The sequence below is a fragment of the Lathamus discolor genome, chromosome 3 (assembly GCF_037157495.1).
Source record: "Lathamus discolor isolate bLatDis1 chromosome 3, bLatDis1.hap1, whole genome shotgun sequence".
Taxonomy (NCBI): Eukaryota; Metazoa; Chordata; class Aves; order Psittaciformes; family Psittacidae; genus Lathamus; species Lathamus discolor.
In genome coordinates this window covers 117,808,385-117,827,937 of record NC_088886.1, presented here as the reverse complement: position 1 = coordinate 117,827,937, position 19,553 = coordinate 117,808,385, and the positions used below count along the sequence as shown (strand labels likewise).

The 19,553-nt window shown below is 41.8% G+C and overlaps 1 protein-coding gene across 3 annotated transcripts in view; it reads left to right on the top strand.

Annotated features, from left to right (window-relative positions):
• The first annotated feature begins 289 nt into the window (after positions 1–289).
• THSD7B (thrombospondin type 1 domain containing 7B) overlaps positions 290–19,553 on the top strand; it is a 340,543-nt gene continuing 321,279 nt past the window's right edge. Inside the window, exon 1 of one of the 3 annotated variants that reach the window (XM_065671287.1) lies at positions 290–385. The gene's annotated coding sequence lies outside the window, so the exon portion shown is untranslated. Of the gene's footprint in view, positions 386–684; positions 760–2,203; positions 2,283–19,553 lie in introns of those variants that run through there. The other 2 variants (XM_065671292.1, XM_065671289.1) reach the window with 2 other exon arrangements.

Below are 19,553 nucleotides of genomic sequence, written 5' to 3'. Positions count from 1 at the left end.
ACTGCGGAGCCGGGCGAGGGGGCAAGCACAGCGGAGCCGGCCGCATCCTGGAGACCCGCCCGGGTTCCCCCGAGCCCTCGTCCCTGCCGCCCCGCTCCTCTCGCACCGCCGCTCCGGGCGCCGGCAGCGCTGCCCGGCAGAGGGCGCCGCGCGGCGCCGGCTCCGCCGCCGGAGCGGGTCGTGGCGGCCGTGTCGGGCGGGGCGGCCGCCGCCGCGCCTCCATCTTCGCCGCGCCCCTCCGCGCTGCGGGGCTTGGCGGTGAGTGCGCGCCCGGCACCGCCCCGCCCCGCAGCCCGCCCGGGCTCGCCCGCGGCGCCGGCCCCGCAGAGCTTCCCGCCGCAGCGGACCGCGCCGGGCTCCATGTCGCGCCCTGTGCTGCGAGGAGGTGCGGCCGCGCCGGTGCCGGGGCAGCGGGTGGGCTCGGGGCCCGGGGGCGGAGGGCGGACCGGCCCGGTCGCGTCGCTCGGCGCCGCGCGGGAGAAGTTGCTGTGCGGTCCGCGGGGGACCTCTCCGGCCGGGGTCGCTTGGCTCGCTGCCGGGCGCGGAGCGCGGCCGCCCGCCCGCTGTGCTCTGGTCCGCGCCGCGCCGCGCCGCGCCGCTCCGCTCCGCCAGTCCCGGGTCCGGCCGCGGCGGGTGTGCGGGGTGGCGGGTGTTCGGTGCCGTTGCACCGCTGCCTCCGAGGCACGGGTGAAGTTTTAATGGACATCAGCCGCTTCGGGCAGCGCGCAGTGGGGCTGCCGTCTCCTTGCGCCGCGTGAGGTATCTGCTGTGAAGTTGCCCCTGCTGAAGAGCTGTTAAAAGTAGCGCTGCTTCTCCTCGCCGAGGTGCCGCTTGTGGGTTTTGTGCTCTTTGTTGTGTAAGATAGCTTATAAAATCATACTTTTCCACCCACCCACCCCAGGCACCGTACTGAAACGTGTTTGAGTTGCATTTTTCCCTCCATTGCTTCTTCATTCTGCAATTTTAATTCAGTACCTTGATAACGCTTCTTCCTTAACCACTCATTACTCGGAACGTTTATTCTTAACTTGTCATGCTTCTCCTTTTGTTTATTTTGTGTGCTGTTCTTAATACAAGGTTACACTGTGTAGCCTTTGGACTAATTCGAGTGAACGAGGACTGTCTGTAATCGGGTTCCTTCTGCCCTCCTCTTGCCTCCCTCCCGCTCATCCCCCTGCCTCAGCGCTCTGGAGAAGGCTTTTAGAAGAATAGATGAGGGTCATAAAATTACTTGCTGACCGCTGCCTCCAGCTGTTTTGTATAATTGAAATACATTGTTTAATTTCTCTAATTAAGGAATCAGCTTAAGGAATTGATTTCTTGAGAATGTAATTTTTGAAAGAAGTTGTGCAGGTCATGTCTTGTTTGTGTGCGCGGGATAATGTGCCTCTTAGAACTAGGTGTCACTGAAGACACCTAGGAGAGGGGATGCGGTGAACGGAGCGAGCGGCTATTTCTTGTGTCTGGTGCCACGCAGGTGCCTTGCATGGGTGTTCAGCTTGCATCATAAAACGTTCAAACTTTAAGGGAGCTGATTAAAAAAGTGGTGAACTGTCTAGTTTCTGAGAGTTTAAATAATCTGACATCAAAGATGAAAGAGATAGCATTAAAGTAACATGCTTGAGTACAGGGATGTTCTCAAAACAGATAGGTATGGGCACCTCAGGGTGTGTGACGTTTGTGCTGGGCTGCCCATTGGCTTGGCTGGTTTGTGGGGATGTGACCAGCTCAGAATGCATAACAGCATGTTTTCATGGGAGCAGGCGCTGGGTGTTAAGTGCGAAATTTCCTGGGGATGGAAGCAGAGAGATTCTGTGCCTGCTTGTACTTTATACATTTGCTGGGTCGGTGTTAGAGCCCTGTGGAAGTTACTGCTTTAACTGATGCGAACATCAACAAGAGGCACATGATCCTGCTGTAAGTCGTGACAGGTTTGCTACTTTCTTTGGTGGGACTGGATAAAGTTTCATTGTAGATTCTTACAGAAAAGTATTTAGACACTGTTTTTGGCAAAGCCTTTTCTGCAAAGCCGGGGAAGAGCATTCTGCTTTTGTATCTTGGTTCTGTGAGGGGAAGCTGGGGCTTCTCATCTTCATATGTGAAAAAGGGGTCTTTTTTTTTCAGATTGCAGCATTTAAAAGCATTTTCTGAAGAACTGGAAATAAACACCACTCATTAGTAAGCTTCCCTTCTGCTTTGCCATGATGGTGTTTCAGAGATCCCATTTCACTCTGGTAATGGAAGACCAGAAGAGCTGTTAAGCTCCATCTGTATGCATTAGGGTAGGTGGTTGATTTGTACCCTGGGGCCATATTATCTGCTATTTCATTACTTCTGGATCAGTAATGATATTCAGGAAAACTGTATTTGTAGTGACTGCTTTCTAGGGACGTCTCTTCACTAGAAAGTCGTACCGATAAGGATCGCACTGACGTGTGTTTGCTGACACGCTGCTCTGGTAGGAGGCACTCAAGCTGCTGCTTTTAGCTGCCTTTGATGTCACAAAAGTTCTGGGGTTTGCAAGGAAGAGGTGGGGATTCCCACGTGCCTCCTTGCACTTCAGTATAAATGTTTTTGTTCTTCTTTTCCCTAACCAGTATTCAGTCTCTTGTGTTGTGCCCTCAGACAGATGAGCAGAGCTCTCTTGCCTGTTTTAGGCACTTGCTCCTTTTGTATTTGAGCACAGCAGCAACTATCCCAGTGACTGGCAGCAGAAGAAAGCATGTAAGGAGCCTGAGCTGAAGCTGGTGAAACGTGCCAGATGCTGCACGCACCCCGTGCCAAGCTTGCTGCTAAATGGCAGCACAAAGGTAGCAATGAGAGAGTGGTTTTAGGGAGTGGAAAACCCAGGTGGTGGTTGCACTTTGGAAGCTTTTGATTCCCCATTGCTGTTGGTAGGTGGGCAGGGGGTTCAGTGCTGGAAGATGTGATGTGAATGGTCTTATCCGGGTGTCCAAGGCAACTAAGCTCGTCTGACTGTGCAGGCTGTAAGCAAAGAGTGGGATAAGATATTGTATTTTTTTATTTAATAAATACCTGAGTTGACAGTGCTGCACCGACATTGTGAATACCTGCATCTGTTCTGCTTCCCTGCCCTGCGATGCTGCTTGCACCCTGTGCCTTAACCGGAAGGCATTATGAAAGCTGAGCAACAGGGATGCTATTGCAGATTAAGGAGGTGATGGAAATGCCTCTGGGCTGTTGCTCTCTCTTAGAGGTATATGCTGTGCTTTAACGGTGTGTGCTATGCCGGGGTGGGCTGGATGGGGGGAAAGTGGAGACCTGTCTTCTTTGAGCTGCCTGGCACGAAGGCAGTGCTGGGAACTGGGAACTTCTCAGGGCATTTTGTAGGTGAGGGAGACTGTCCTGCTGGACCACCTGGATGTGTATTCAGAAAGACAAGTGCTTGGAACTATCTTGAATCCTGGTGATTTATGTTTCAGTGTGGTGAGACAAAAGCATTGTTTTCACAAAACATGTCTGCTGTGTTATTTATTAACACAATAGCAAATGAGAATTTGTCTTGTCCTGGCTGCAGTTCACAGGCTTTTGTGTTACCAGTGTGGCTGAGGAAAGGGAGTGCTGCTGGGGCTGCTTAAGAGGGGGAGACTTCATGGTGTTTGCTTGTAAACCAGAGCAGTTAAGAAGCTGTGGATGGGCTGTCTTGCCTCATTATAATTGAGTTTCATTTGGACTTCCTGGTCAAAATTCTCTGTGCTATTGTGGTGTGTTGCTCGGTGTGTTCTGGGTTGTCCCATGCTGTGAGGTTTTGCTCACATCTCAGTCCACCTCTTTGCCTGATCTTTGAAAATCTTAATTTATTACTGAGGTAGCATTCCAGATATTGGTAAAGCTACCTTTGCTGTTATTTGCCCCAAGATCATGATAAGTAAATGGGAGGGTGTGCTGTGAAATGAAGGTGGGTTGCCAGGTGAAGCCAGGACGGTGTGCCTTCTGGAAGCTGCGCATCCCAAAACAGCCAAAGCTGCTTCCAGGTTGTGATGAAGTGGGTAATGTAGGGAAACAGGTAATGCACAACCCCCCAAAAAACCAACCCCCAAATCCTAGGGATTTGTGTCGAGAATAAGGGTTGTGTTTAAAACCGGACACTGTGCAAGGAAGGCAGGTTTCTCTGCTGGCTCTGTGAGTCTGCAGAGGTCCAGACTCTGAGTCACTGACAAACCTTCCTACTGTACTTCTGCATCTTAAGCACAAGTGCTGGTTGTCTGCGGTCTTGTTTTGAACGCAAGAACCAAAAAATACTGTGTTTTGGACTAGCAAGCTTAAGATAAACATGATGGTAATGCTATTTCTTATTCCTCCTTATTGAGTCACCTTTAGGCATTCCTTTGTACTTCTGCTGTATTCAGTTTAAACACTTGAGTATTAAGGATATGCTGCATCGTTTTTGTTGGGAATGCTTTTAGTTGCCCTTCTTTTCTATTATGATTTTTATTTGTTAAGCTTTTACTCTGACCAAAACAAAATCTTTTTTTTTTTTTTTGTGGGTTTTCTTTTTTTGTGTGTGTGTGCGTATGTGATTTTTTTGTGGCAAAGGTTTTTGGTTGCTTCTCTCCCTTTTCTGTTGAGTCTAATCTATGTAATGCTCGTATTTCGTGTCTGAAAATGAGCTAGCTACTTAAAATGTTTGTTTTTTTGTTTATTCCTTTTCCCACCTGCACTCCCGTGGCAGGCAGCTATTTTGAGGAAGAGTATGAAATGGGAGAGGAAAGAGAGACTCAAGGGCCACTGAGAAAGCAAAGAAAAAACTGTTAATGATGTAGTAAATCATACCTACCTAAGCCAACTTCATATTATCTGGTGGATTGTGCCTTCCTGTCATTGCCTGCCTCTTGCAGCTCTATCCCCTTTGCTGAGGTTTGGAAACTGGTCCTCTGTGGGACTGCTGAGCAGAGCCATAAAGTGTGTGTGTGATGTATGGTATCCATGCGTGTGCAGGGCAGGCGCTGCTGAAGATGGAATAACATGCAAGATAATCTGCTGTCTGATACCTACAGTGGCTCCGATGTCCCTGTTGATAAAGGCAGAGTGTGTAAACCCACTTGCAGTGCAACAAAGTATGAAAGTATTTCAGCTGAGGTGGTGTGACCTGCAAGGGTAGTAAGAATGAGGAGAGAGGGAAGATTTTGTAGCACTGAAAACTACTTAAAAACAATTAGAAAGTTGTGAAATAGTCACCCTCCTGACTCAGTGCTGAAATAGAAAATATGTTTTTGCAGAAAAGGGATGTTCCGGTAGTGAATAGTGGGTATTTTTGAAGGCTGGAGGTAGCCTAAATTAATGTGGCAAACTTCTGGTCCCAGCCTTGCTCAGAGTGTCTGTCTTCAGGCTTCCAAGAATGGACAGAAAGATGCTATGTGCCACTCGGCTCTTTCAGACTGTCATCACCTTCCAAAGGAAAGATCAAATGAAACAATCTCTTCAGTTGTTAGGTATAATTGTGGCTGTTTCTGATCCGTGTCCCACCATAGCTTGTAATACATACTGGTGTCTTTTCAGCATGTGGTGAGAGCAGCGTGGGTTTCTGTCTGCTGTATTTTGGACAGGAGACTGTAGAGAGTGTAACTTGCCATAGCACCTCGTAGGTTATGTAAGTATATATAAACATATATATTGAAAATACTTTTTTTTTGTATGTGTATGACAGGACAGTGGTATTCACTTGTTAGACAGATGCTTTTATCTTCCCTTAGGCACCTATTCTCACTGAATTACTGTGTTTTCATTGCGAAATTGATGTCAGCAGAGAGCAGAACAGTGGGGCTGAGGGTACTGTAATACCGGGGTAATGACTCCTGGGCATGAACATGTGCTTTCTGAGATACTTGGAAAACTGTAGGCTGCAAATATTTAAGATTGTCTAATTAATTTCAGATACCTGTAGTAAACACGATATACAGCTTCAGTAAAGGCGAAAGCAGCGAACCCTGTGATTGCAGCTATCTCTCGCAATGATGTGCAGTTTATGCATTTGGTTTTTCATTCATGAAAGAAAACAGGTGGTGGGAGGCTTGACAGATACGGCAAACTTTACGACCAGCCCAACAGAAACACACAGTAGGATTTCTGGGTTTCTTCTTGTGTGTGGGCTTTTTTTTTTTTTTTGTGTGTGTGTCTTGTTTTGCTATTTAAAAATTCATCTGTGCTCCATCTTGTGAAATGTTTTGAAACAGTCAGGAAAATAACCTGTCCCGTGTAGGAATCTGTATTGAATTAAATTACAGTTAATAAAATGGAGAATACACCCATAACAGAAAATGTAATGGATGGAACAGCAACCTGAAGATGTAGCACAATAAAGGTGAGTGCAATTCAGCTCTTAATGAATGGGATTAAAACTTGTGTTTGTGAGCGAGGGAGGCTTTCCACTGGGATGGACTCTGTTTTGTGACTGGCTTTTTGTCTCAAGTGGGTTGAATCTGAGCTCTCTTCCAGAGCCTTTCTGGAGCTCAGCATGGGTGGTCTGTATTCTCTGGGAGAGTAATTTGTCAGAGATGGACAGCAATGTGCTCTGTGTTTGCTGGAATAGCAAAGACAAGTCTAGTTAAAAGACTTGTTTTTTTGGGGTAAAGTAATTTTTAAACTTTCCATTAAAGTCACGAATACCTCTGCTTGGCCTAGATTTTTTCTGCCTCAAGTATTTTAGTGGCAAGTTCAGGTGCTGCATAAAACAGGGTGTACGAGAGCGTCTAGTTAGGGACATGATTTGGTCTATTGAGAGCATATTGCTAGTGAAAGGTCACTGTTTCAGAAGAAGTGGAATGACTTAGGAACTTACTGAATCTGTCTAAACATTGCTGGATTTCATGATAGTGTTTTTAAGTAAAAGTTTGTTTCAAAATGGAAATTGAACAAAATAATCAAAAGGTTAAATTTCCCCCAAATGAAGGGTCAATTTTCTGGAACAGAACTTGGTTGCCTCCGAATGAAAGCTGTAGAGTGGCTTTCTAGCAGAAGCAAGACGAAAATAAGCATTCACTTCTGGTTCAGCTCTTTTCTCTTTTGGGAAAGGAGATGTGGGGTGTGTGGTTGTGTGTTTTGGTTTTGTTTATTTTGCAAATATATTTTCTGTTTAACAGAGGAGCCCTTTAATCTCGGGGTCCAACTCTGAGAGCATTGAGGATTGCTGTCTTCCTGTTCCTTCTGCTTTTGTCTTGAGCTGAGAATGAGTCTGTCTTCTCCAGTATCAGGTCTAAATTAGGTATTGAGGACTTTGATAGCGTAGCTCTCAAGTAAGTTATTTTCCAAGACTTTTGTGAACCTTTCTCAGTTCTAGATGATGGTCTGTTTTTTTTTTTTTTTTTTTTTTTTTACCTGTTTCTCTGTATCTTGAGACTGGAATTTGGGAAGTGAGAATTTCTTTGCAGAGGTTGCTGCAGTATCTTATTTTGTCTTGTTTTACTAAACACAGAGACCTGTGAAATGAAACTGAGATGTTTGGTCTGCATACTAAAGTGATCGAGAACAAGCGTATCTGGGACAATATGTCGCACTGAAGCTAATCTGAGCAAATGTAGAGAAGCTTTGCTAGTTGACAGGGAGCGGGTGTGATTTAATGTGTTTAAATAATAGAAAACTGCTTGTACTAGGAGGTTTACAGAGATGACAGAAATTTGGTATTGGTACCAGGAAAAAGGGATGTGGGAGTGACAACCAGGAGATGGTGTCAGTTTGGAAAGGAGATGTGATATTATGATAGCAAGTTTTGGTGAGTGTAAGTGAGGAGAGGCAAACAAGTGAGCTCGTGTCGGGAAACAGGTTTGGCCTGCAAATGTGTCTAGAAAGCAAATGGATTGAAGCCTCTCAATGACAAGAGGGGAAGAAAAGACATGAAAAAGAGACATGATGCTGCTTTGATTTTAGTGAGCTACAACAAAAAGAGGATGTTTTATGTCACTCTGATCATGATGGAAATAGAAACTGGAAAGGAGAAACTAACGAACAAAGTAGAGACAGAAGTGATGGAAGCATGTCAAGATTAGTTGGTTTTGCTTTTGTTTATTTTTTCCACTTAAAATATAAAACCCCCTATTCTCACCTTTCTAAAATCCAAATTCTCTCTCTCTCTCTCCCCCCCCCCCCTTTATATATTTAGGCACATTGGTGGTAATAGATCGTGTCAAATTTGTTTGATATATCTGCTTATATCATGCCTAATTTTGGCTGGAAGTATAACAGTAATTACATTTACTGTCAAGTTGATTGCCTCTTCCCTGTGCAGTGCTGGCTGAGCCTGGCTCACTCCCTGTTTAAATAGGTGTAACTTTTTTCCCTGGCTATTTGGAAGAGTCTCGGCAGTGGGATTCCCTTTCTCTGGGTCTAGAGAAATATTAGCTTGTCAGTCTTCCAGATGAGCTGTAATGATTTTCATATCAGGAACGATTTAATGCAGAAAGGTATTGATGGGCTAAAATGATCGGATTTGATTTTTGAGAGATTGGGAGAGGTAGGCTATTTTGGGGTTTATTTTGAGTGTGTGTGCAAGGTGTTTTGCACTTTGTAAAAGACACCATATATTAATTTCACTTTGAAAAGAAAATGCAAGATGCCTTCATGCGGTGGTTCTGAAAATGACACGCTTGCTTGGTTTTCTAGGTATGCAGCCTCTATGTTTGGCAGTTAAAAAATACACATTAGATGAAGACAACAAATAATAACTGTATTATTTTGATTCTGGGATGCTCCTCATGAATATTCTTGAAAGAGGCAATAGGGAAGCTGAGTGAGTCATTTTGTAGAGAGGAGGGCAGGAAGGCTGGGTGGGTGTTACCAGGAATAAAGAAAATGGAACTTAGCACTGTGGCTTCACTGAAAATAATCATAGCCATAGTCATCCTCCTGCAGAGGATGATGAGGGGGAATTCAGTATGGGACATAAAACTTTATGCAGCTATGAAAGCATTTTTGAAGTGATTTGCCAGAATACCTCTGAAAGGCAGAACGTCTAAACTGAAGTGATTTGGAAGGTCAGGCAGAACTTGGGAAGTGTCTGATCCTTCAGAGGAGCACATTTGGAACTGAAAACTTTGGGAATAGTTACTATTTTCTGCTAATCTTGAAAAGAAAAATCTGAATAACACTACTGGGACTGAGAGCTAAAGGTCAGAAACTTTGAGTAGCAGCATTAATAGCTCCCTGTAAGGGATATAAAGGATCAGCGTCTTTAAGGGCTTGCCTAGGGATGAGAGCAATATTAATGCCAGTAAGTGATGATACAGCAAGACTCAAAAAGGAGGTTGGGGAGGGTAGGTTTTTTCCTTGTTACTCCAAAATAAGATCAATATACTACTAACTTGGATGTTAACTAAGTGTCTGAAATAGTGTGGTATTACTTTATGTGCTGTGTTTAACACTTTCTATTCCACTGTGCAGGATCAAGCTTCAAGAAATAACATAAAGACTTTTTGTCATCTTCAGGTTTGCATCTTCATGTTTGCAAGTTATGCTTTGTTCCCTTAGGTGATGTTTTAATGTTACTGACTCTTATGAAAAACATCTGTTGGCTTTGAAGGTGTGAATTATCCTATGCATGCTCCTGCTGTGTTGCTGAGCTCTTATCATTAGTTCGGGCAATATTGGAAAGATGTAAATATTGAAGGAATCAGTGATATATGATAAAACTTGCTGTTGAAATGGATTATGGTTTTTCAACATGGCAATAATTTTTAAGAAACTTGGGTTCCACAGCTGCCTGTAAGGCTGTGTATAATGGTAATGCAGCTATTTCTGCTTTCCTTCTCTCACTGACGTATTTGGAAGATTACTTGCATGCTTATTCATGCAAGGAAGGGTTTTGGAAATCACAAGGTTCCCAATGTTGCAGAAACAAATAAAGAGCTTTGCTGTGTCTACAGTTATGTTTGCAGAAGAGTCCTCATTGTAAAGGCACTTGATGCTAAAAATTTTGTTGTGCTTTCCTTGCTCCTGAGGTGCTTTTCCTACTCTTTGCCTCCCTTGCTGTGTCCTTTAGAAAAAATCCTCTTGTCTATAGGGGATGAAGAAAGTTGTGGGGGAACTATAATAATTTGCACATAAGGATGTTTTTTGAGTGTTTAAAGTGGTTTAACTTCATAGTCACACTTGACAGATTTCTTTTTCCTCTTTATTTTGAATATGCTTGTTGATTACCTGTGGAAAATGATTTAAATTTATGTTTTTCAGTTATCAAAAAGAAAAGGTGCTTGCCCGCTGACTGCTTTTTGGGCTAGGTTACTAGGAGCTTGCCTTCACTACAGTATTTTTTAGAGTTTGTAAGCAAATCCTCTTGAACTATGTAACGATGTGTTTGGATTAAGCTTCTTCCCTATTGCACCTTCTAGAGAAAAAATTATTTTCTGTTAGTCTGGTAGGTAGTTGTATATGATAGATTTTGTTTGCTTTTGAAACAGCAGAGGTCTCCTAGGCAAACCTTTTAAATTCCAGGTAATTCAAGGGAAGGAGGGGAGTGTATTTCCTCCTTTTTCCCTGCCCAGCCTGCTCTTCCTTAGGCTGGGCTCAGGTGAAACATACTTGAAACTGATGGATATAGTTCAGAAACTTTTGATGCTGATAATTCTTGGATGATGTGTGATAAGTAGAATATGAGGTTACATTCAAAACAAGGATAAAAGCTTTTTTCTAAAGAGAAATACTTCAAATTCTAGTAGTATACCATTAGACTACATAAGTGATCTTGCTTTTTTGCATTTTTATATTTTTGTAATTTCATTGAGTTCTGTAAGGACGGTGCAGGTTTGCTTATTGGATCAAATAAAAATGAAAAAGAGAAACTTAAAAGAGAAGCTTCAACTCGACTTTAAACACTTGAGGTATTTTGTTACAGTAAGCTTATTTAAAAATTTTTAGCAGAGTTTGGCAGGGTCAAGGCTTATGTGATCAGGATGAAAGTGAGGACCCCATTAGGCAGGTGTTCAAAATTTAGTGTTCTCACTGTAGACTGAATTGTTGTACTAACAATATCTGTAGTCGCACATTATAGGAAATATCTGCATTTTCCGTGAGTTCAAATCCCCCACGATAAATAGTTGCTAGTTGAAAAACTGCCAGTGTGTTTAAGCTTGCTCTGTAGCTTAGTATTACACGTCTTTGATATCTGGGATTGCTGCTAACAGAGCTAAAAAGCCTCTGAGCCGATTCTTATCAATCTTTTAAAAGGAGTAGCAAAGCACGAGTGTCAAATCCTGTCCGAAATCTGAATATGTCTTTCTTGGTGTCAGCTTACCTAGAACATTAAAAAATAATACAGTAACTAATATCTGACCTTATAATTAAAACTTTATTAGGTTTTTTAAGTATTAGTTTTGTCAAGATACTTTTGCAGTGTAACGCTCTTGGTGGCAGAGCTTTTTGTATTCTCCTCAATGGATAAATGATTAATGGTCTCAGCACTGACTGCTGGATCACCTTGTAAGAGGTCTCCTTCATCAATCTGGCAAGGGGATTGTATGGCAGTTTGCACCCTAATTACAGTCCCCAGCTGGGGATGTGCTGCTTAACAGATTACTTGTAGAAGAAGTACAGTCGGCACAGATATAGATGGCCGTGGAGTGATTTGACACTCGGGTGCAAAAATTAGATTTCCTTTCTAGAAAAAAAGTCCACTTCATATAAACAGTGCAACAGATAAAAATGTTTAGCTGGAATTAACTCTGTAACTTAAAGGTTTAATAATAACAGCAGTTCTGTGTTTCCCTGTTTTCATATCTTTCCCTTCCCTTCTCCTGCAGCCTTATAGACAAGGGCAGTATTGCGAGCCAGAAATTTTATTACCAATAGAAACATTAAGGTATTCCACGGGGCAAAACAAAAGTGATTCAAAAGGTGCTTTTACAGATAATAAGTTTTAGCGTTGAACAGTTTATCCGGAAGACAACAGATTATTTCTAGTGGTCTGTCATTATTGTTGTCCTTTTTTCTGGCTCATTTGTGGTTAATGCTGCTACTCAATTAAGATGTATTTTGGTAAAAACTATGAATGACAACTGCCCCGCTTCCACCAAATAAGTTGCTAAGCATACGCATATGTGCCTATTGCTCAGTATGACAAATATAAGTGTGTTGCTGAAAAACAGCTTATTTAAGGACTAAGGCATGGAGGAAAACTTGCACAGCATCCACTCAAATACAAAAGCAGAGCTCGTGTTTTGGTATTCAACAATGGAAGGCTTGTGCTTCCGGAAGGGTGTAATTGCCAAATCTTTTTGCATATACATATCACTGTTGTAATAATCAATATTTCCAAATCAGATAACATCATGAATATCTTGTTAATCTGGTAAAAAATCTGATTTGTTTTTTTTTTTTAATGATAAGCGTTTATTTTTATGACTTAAAAGAAAAAAGTCTGAGGATTGTATGGGCGCTGATAGCTTCCCACTGGGTGTCATTTACTTGAAGGATAAAGGCAGTGACCAGTAGGTTGGAGGTAAAAAATTTGCACTGTTTGTGCTTATATCCTGAAGAATTAGAATTGGTGAACTGTAGGGATTAGTATTTTGTTTAGGACAGTAGAAACCTTCAGTTGTGCAGTGGCTGCTCTGGAGGTGTGGGTATGTATGTTTGGCTTTGTCTAACTTGAAAGAAGGGAGGGGGGAAAGGTCCTATTACTCCATTAAAAAGTAGTCAGATATATCTAACCTGTATTTGAATGCTATGGAATGGCAGCAAATCTTGTGAGTCTTCTCTCTGTCTGTGAGCTTGGCTCTCTTGGAGTATGAACAGGAGCTAGTAGGCATATGTAAAACAGGAATTTGTCACTGTCTTGCCCTAGTTTTGGGAGAAAATCTTCCCTGAATTTTTTGACCTAGAGATGGTCAGATAATGGTTGCGGTGCAGTTACTCTTTCCTTCCCCACAAGAAATGGAGGAATTGACCTTAGAGTTGTGGAAATCACATGCGCTGTATGGTGAAAACGCTTCTGAAAGATCATTTGAAAGGTTCTGGTATCTTTGAGCCAGGTTTGCGTAAGTTGAAACTCATGGCTTTTCTGCTTTCTGCTTCCCATTTGCTCCTTTGGTTCCCACTGGAAGTGAGTGGTCGTTTCGTACCTCATTCTGTCAGCTAAAAATTAAAGGCTGGCTGTTCAACTTTGTTTTATTATCTTGTTAAAAAGCAGAGGCAATGTTTCCTTTGTATCAGTCTTTCAGATGTGATAGCAACATGATTTGTTGTTCTTGTGAGCGTTCATCACTTTTCTGTTTGCAGAAGCAATTGGAAGCAAATGACCCAGGTTGTTGTTATTACTCATATTTTGTGGGAGTTTTTGTTTTCTTTTTTTTCTTCTTTTTCTGGTTCTGTGGCTTCAGCTCCTTATTTGAGCTGCATTGACACGTCATGCAACGCCACATGTCTGTAGTTGTGCATATTAATTGTCAAATGATGCACTGCCGTTCACTGATCTTGTTTTTCCTTTGGATGTTCTCTCAGGTTTTTTTCCAGGACAAATGTGTCGTATTCACGAGGAAAACATTTTCTCTCAAATTATTTTAGCAAATGGAAACCCTTTTTGTACTCTGGCTGAAGACTTTGTCTTGGCTGCAAGCCTGAGAGATTTAAACATTTGCTGTTCCTTTTATTGTTCAAACCTGTGCGGCATATTTTAAGTGAGCGAAGCAGTCTTTCAAGCTATTAGAAGTCATTACTTTGCCACAGAGTTACTGAATGGATGTGGAAACAGGTGTTTGTCAGATTTTACCTTCTGGACTGAATATTTTTGATGTTTGGGAACTTTCATCTGCAGTCAGCCGTTGTACTTTGTATAGGAGAAGGCTTGATTCAGGTTATCTGAGTAATCGAGGAGCAGAGGTGCAGTTCTGTGATTCATAATTGAAATTTATCCTTTAGATTAACTTCATTAGTATGCTGCGGCACAAGGACAGGGTGTTAATAAATGAAAAAATCCTTCTGGGTTTAAGCACCGAGTGCTACAATAGGTCTTTGCAGTTCATTAGGCATTTTTTTACTTTCTCTGTGGCAGCATTATTTTTTATTTGACCATGTTCTTTTCATCTCTACTTGTCAAAATTGTACAAATATTTCTGCACAGAGAGAAATAAGGACAAGTTTTATTTAATATGAGGTTAAACCCAACATTACTCTAGTAAAGCCACGTTTATAAGCCATAACGAGATCAAGAAAAGGAATTTCAGAAAATGGACTTCAGTTTTGTTTCTAACTAGTAATTTAGAGTAATGAGTGGAAACTTACTTGTATTCCTACAGTACTTGGAACTTTCTGGGGAAGTGGAAACTTTACAATTTCTAGTCGTTAGACAGTAGGCTTGTAAACATTTATGAAAAATGTACCTGTTTATCCTCCTGAGATGAAAAAATGCTCATATCTGGCTTCCATATTCTGATTACTTTCAAAATTCTTGATCTTCAATTTCATTGTTCTTTTTTTTGTTTTTTTTTTCCTTTTCTGTTTTTTGTTAGTCTGGATTTGCTTTAGATCATAGGTCAGGAAAGCACTTGCTAGCACTTGAGCACATGTTTTGAAGCCGCTTGGACTTCAGGTAGCTTATTAAAGCTGACCTTCATTCCCAGAGAAATGCATTACTGTAGTACATTATATCTGTTGTCAAGCACTGGAACAGGATGCCCAGGAAAGTGGTGGAGTCACCATCCCTGGAGGCATTTACAAGACATACAGATGTGGCACTTAAGGATAAGGTTTAGTGGTGGGCTTGGCAGTGCTAGGTTAATGATTGGGCTCAATCTTAAAGGTCATTTCCAGTCTAAATGATTCCACAATTCTGTGTAATACCAGTGCATTTAGAATCTCTGTCTTTATTGGATGTGGAGGGAAATGTAATGGTGAAGGATGAGGGAAAAGCTGAGGTACTCAATGCCTTCTTTAATAGTAAAACCAGTAGTACCCAGGCCACTGCACTGGCAGACAAGGCTGGGGAGCAGAAGGCAGCCCTCATAATCCAAGGTGAAATGGTCAGCCGCCTCCTACACTATGTAGACATGCACAAATCTATGGAGCCAGAGAGGAGCCACCTGGTGGTGAGGGAGCTGGCAGAAATGCTTACTGAGCCACTTCCCATCATTTATCAGCAGTCCTGGCTAACCAGGTCCCAGTTTCCTGGAAGTTGGCAAATGTGATGCCCATAAACAAGAAGGGCTGGAAGGAGGATCTGGGGAACTACAGGCCTGTCAGTCTGAACTTTGGTGCTGGGGAAGGTTATGGAGCAGATCATCCTGAATGCCATCACAAGACATGTACAGGACAACAAGGTGATCAGGCCCAGTCAGCATGGGTTTATGAAAGGCAGGTCCTGCTTGACCAACCTGATCTCCTCCTATGACAAGGTTACCCACTTAGCGGATGAGGGAAAGGCTGTGGATGTTGCCTATCTAGACTTTAGTAAAGCTTTTGACACCATTTCCCACAGGATCCTCCTGGAGAAACTGGTAGCTCATGGCTTGGACGGGCGTACAGTTTGCTGGGTAAAAACCTGTTTGGATGGCCGAGCCCAAAGAGTGGTGGTGAATGGAGTTAAATCCAGTTGGCCGCTGGTCACAGGTGGTATTCCCCAGGTTTCAGTAGTGGGCCCAGTTCTGTTTGATATCTTTATCAGAGATGTGGATGAGGGGGTCAAGCACACCGCAACAGGAGAGGAGGATGGGAGGAAGCCATGCTGCTATCTACAACTACCTGAAAAGGAGGTTGTACTGAGGTGGGGATTGGTCTCTTCTCTGAAGTAACAAGTGGTACGACAGGAGCAAACAGCCTTTGAAAGAGCAAGTTGTGCCAGGGGAGGTTTAGATTGGATATTAGGAAAAATTTCATCACCAGAAGGGTTGTCAAGCACTGGAATAGGCTGCCCAGGCAATGATGGAATTGCCATCCCTGGAGATATTTGAAAGATGTGTAGATGTGGCATTTAGGGACATGCTTTAGTGGTGGACTTCGCAGTGTTAATGGTTTGATTTGATCTTAAAGGTCTTTTCCAACCTAGATGATTCTTTGTATATCTCACAGTAGCCTAGGTGCCATCAGTGTAGAAGGGAATATTCAGATTTCTCCAGATGCAACTTTCTTGTGTGAAGTAAAGGTTAATGTAGTTGGACTTATACTGACTATGCTGTAATTGTGAGGAAGATGTTACTGTTTTTATTTGTGAGCTGGTTTTAAATTTTTATACAAAGTTTTGCATGGTTTTATGAAAGATTTTGATAGATTCTGATTTGTTAGTTATAGAGCAGTACTAAGAAAGTAAGTTCAATTTACCAGAACAGAAAATACTAGGGATTTTTGGTTCCTTACCATCCTTACAGTTGTTCTTGATCTCTCTAAAACCTGTATCAGAATATAGTTGTCTGTACATATGCTCTTCAGGGGAGAGTCATACACTTGATGTAAGCCTCTGGGCTTTGAGGTGGCATGGCATCTGCTTCTGCAAGAAAGGATTACCGATTTAGCTTTTTTTACTACATGCAGCCTTGATGGAAGCACAGATTGCTTAACAACACCTCAGACTGGTGTCAAGTGCTTGAAAGGTTGGGAGCTGAGTTTGAACACCTTAGATTCTATGCGGGCTTGGAGAGGTTTAGCTTTGGGTTGCTTTGTGGCTTACTGCACCTGAGAGTCTGGGGTAGATGCAGTGGTGACCCTGGAAAGGTTGGAGAAGAAAAATGAAAAGCAGAAAGTGTTTGTTATAACATGAGTGGTGTGTTAGAGTCCTTGAGTGTTTGTGAAAGCCATAGATTGTCATATTCTGACATATGAGTGGGGTATATGTCACACTTTTCCGTAGGATTTGGAATGGGAGGGGCACTTAATGCTAAAAGCTGTGACTGAGAAAAATTCGCCTGTATGAAGCTGTTTGAGTTGTATGGAGTTTAATAATTTCCATTGTTTTCTCCTATGGAAGAACCAGTGCTAACCAGCAGAAGTAGTACACATCCCAAAATGTCTTAATTCTATTAAAGCTATTGTTAGGAAACCTTGACTTAAGATAGGCTGCTGGACTGGGTGAGGGAATGATGGACATGAAAATTGCATCATTGTTAGTTTCTAGCTTACTGCAATTACTTTGTGGAAGAAGTGAAAGAAAGTCCATGTCCAAAAATATAAATTAAAAGTAATTTTTAACTGTATCTCTTTTTTTTTTTTTTTTCCCTGAAAGACAGATTTTTGAGTATTTGCTATGCCTTGAGCTGAACCCAGAGTATAAGCTATTGTATTCAGTTTTAAATAGGGAAGCCTAATCTGTAAGAGCTTGCATTTTTCTAAGGGCAAGCCATGCATAGAGAAAAAGGAGAGAGGAAAGGAAGTAAATTAGACAACTACGAAGCTCAGATAACAGTTAACTATAGTCCAATAGCACAAAGTTTGAATGATGAGCTACCTACTTGAAGACCAAAAGATAAACTCAGCCTCCCCATAATCATTAACATTACACTTGATAGTTGCTGTGAGAGCCAGCGCAGTTTGTGAAGGTACTTGAATAAGGGTTGATGATCGCTTTCGTTTTTTTAATGAAGTAGGGTTTACATTAGGAAAATAGTATGAGAGAAATACAAAAAAAGTCTGTTGAGGTTGCAGGGAAGGGGGAAAAAAAAGTAATGTTTGTTTTTTCCAGAAACCACTGTTGATTCTTTGTTTCAGCAAGATGCTGGATACATGTAGTAAATTCCCTGGGGGTGCTCAGGAGTCAAATGTGCTCTCTAATATTTTGTTTTGTATAATAGAGAACCTCCTTGGTTACCAACATTTTTCTGTTCGTATTGATCCTTAGGATAGGAGCAGTCTCTTGACCTTGGCAGCTGCAGCTGGGAGCGTGTTTAGCCTTCGCATGCTTGTGGCTGAACTAGAGGACTTACTGCCAGCTCATGGCTGCCCTCGCCCAATAGGTTAGCCACATGGAATGACAAACGCTTGTTTCTCTCCAGATACCTTGACATCATACTTAATTCAAAACAGCTAAGGCAAAATGCAAACAGTCACTTATTTATAAAATTCAAAATATTAAAATTACAGATGCAGGGATGAGAGAAAACCTTCACTTACATGTACCTTTACAAAAGTTAAACTGGGAAAATTTGTCTGCATGACGCGATGGAGCCTTTCTTGGTGTGGTGTTGTTCCCTCTTCTTGTGTTCTTGATGCTTCCTGTAGTGCTTAGTGGAGAATTTTCATAATTATGTGTTTATGGCCAGTCTGTCTTTTGCAGTCTCACAAAATATGCAGACAAATTTAACTTTTTAACCATAATTGAGTTTATTTTTCTTGTTCAGGAGTTAGTGTGACCAGTAATTTTAATTAAAATAGACAATGCTTTATTTCTTTGGAGTGTCAAATATATATAATTTCCTATATTTTACTACTTAATTACTCCTTGTTGCAAGGAAGTGTAAAACCCTTCTCCCATCTCTTTGGTGACTTGTTGACTAAGTCCATGTACGGTGTCTCCTCTCCTGACTCTTGTATCATGGTGTCTAGTAACTGGGATACTACATACAAATGCTTAAAATGCATGGTTCATTACTGGCCCCCAGTTGAGACCGTGACATAATGACAAATACCTGACTTGATGTGACTGGCCCTGCCCATATAACCTCTAAGAATATTGTAATACATAGATATCCTTATTCTGATGAAAAATTATGGTAATGAAGTTTAATTTCTGTAAGACAGATGTGTATGAAATACAACCACAAATGAAAAACCTTTCACTGAGCTGACAGCTTCTCTGGTACATTCTCAGTCTTTGCACCCTTTTGCCCCTTGTTGCCTCTTTTCACGATCTCAGCCAAAAGAGGAAATGTAAAATGGAATGTTGAAACTCACTGAAGTCAGCATGAGGTTTGTTGTTAATTTAAGTGGGAATACAAAAGCTAGTGGTCTTGTATTTAGTTTTAAATAAATTTCCTACTATGTAGAGGAACTGCTGGAAATAAGCTGTTTCAGATACCTTCCACTTCTATAGTAACATAACAATATTAAGTCTGAAAATCAACATACCTTGAAAGAGTTTAAGCAAAAATGAAAAAGCTCGAATGCAGTCTTCTTCCAGCTTTTAATACTTTTGTTTTGATATTCCAGATTTTTATATTATTGTTGTCCTTGAAAAGTTCACAGAATCACAGCCTGAGCTTTTAAAATATCTACTTGCTTGTGGAAAGTATCTGGTAGGCTGTTTCTATTGAAACAGAGCTTAATCTTTGGCTTCACTGATCCTCTCTTTTAGTCAGAGCTGTCATTTACTTCATGTCAGTTCAGGCACACTATAAATCAGTACCTTCTTACTAGTCAATCAGTGATTGATTCAATTTTGCAGCCCTTGAAGGCAGTCTTTTTTAGTTTAAAACTAAGTTAATGTGGCCTAAAAGAATTGAGCACATAGCTGGGAGCTTGTGAGATCTGGAGCCAAGACTAGTGTTGGTTTGCAGTGTGGGCTCAGGCAAATAATTTTACAGTTACAATGTAGAAATACTTGTTGTGCTTGAGTCTTTGTCTCTTATTTTATTTTTTCTTCTTGCCCCCAGGTGTTAAACAAGAAATCTTTAAGGATGTGGTATCCA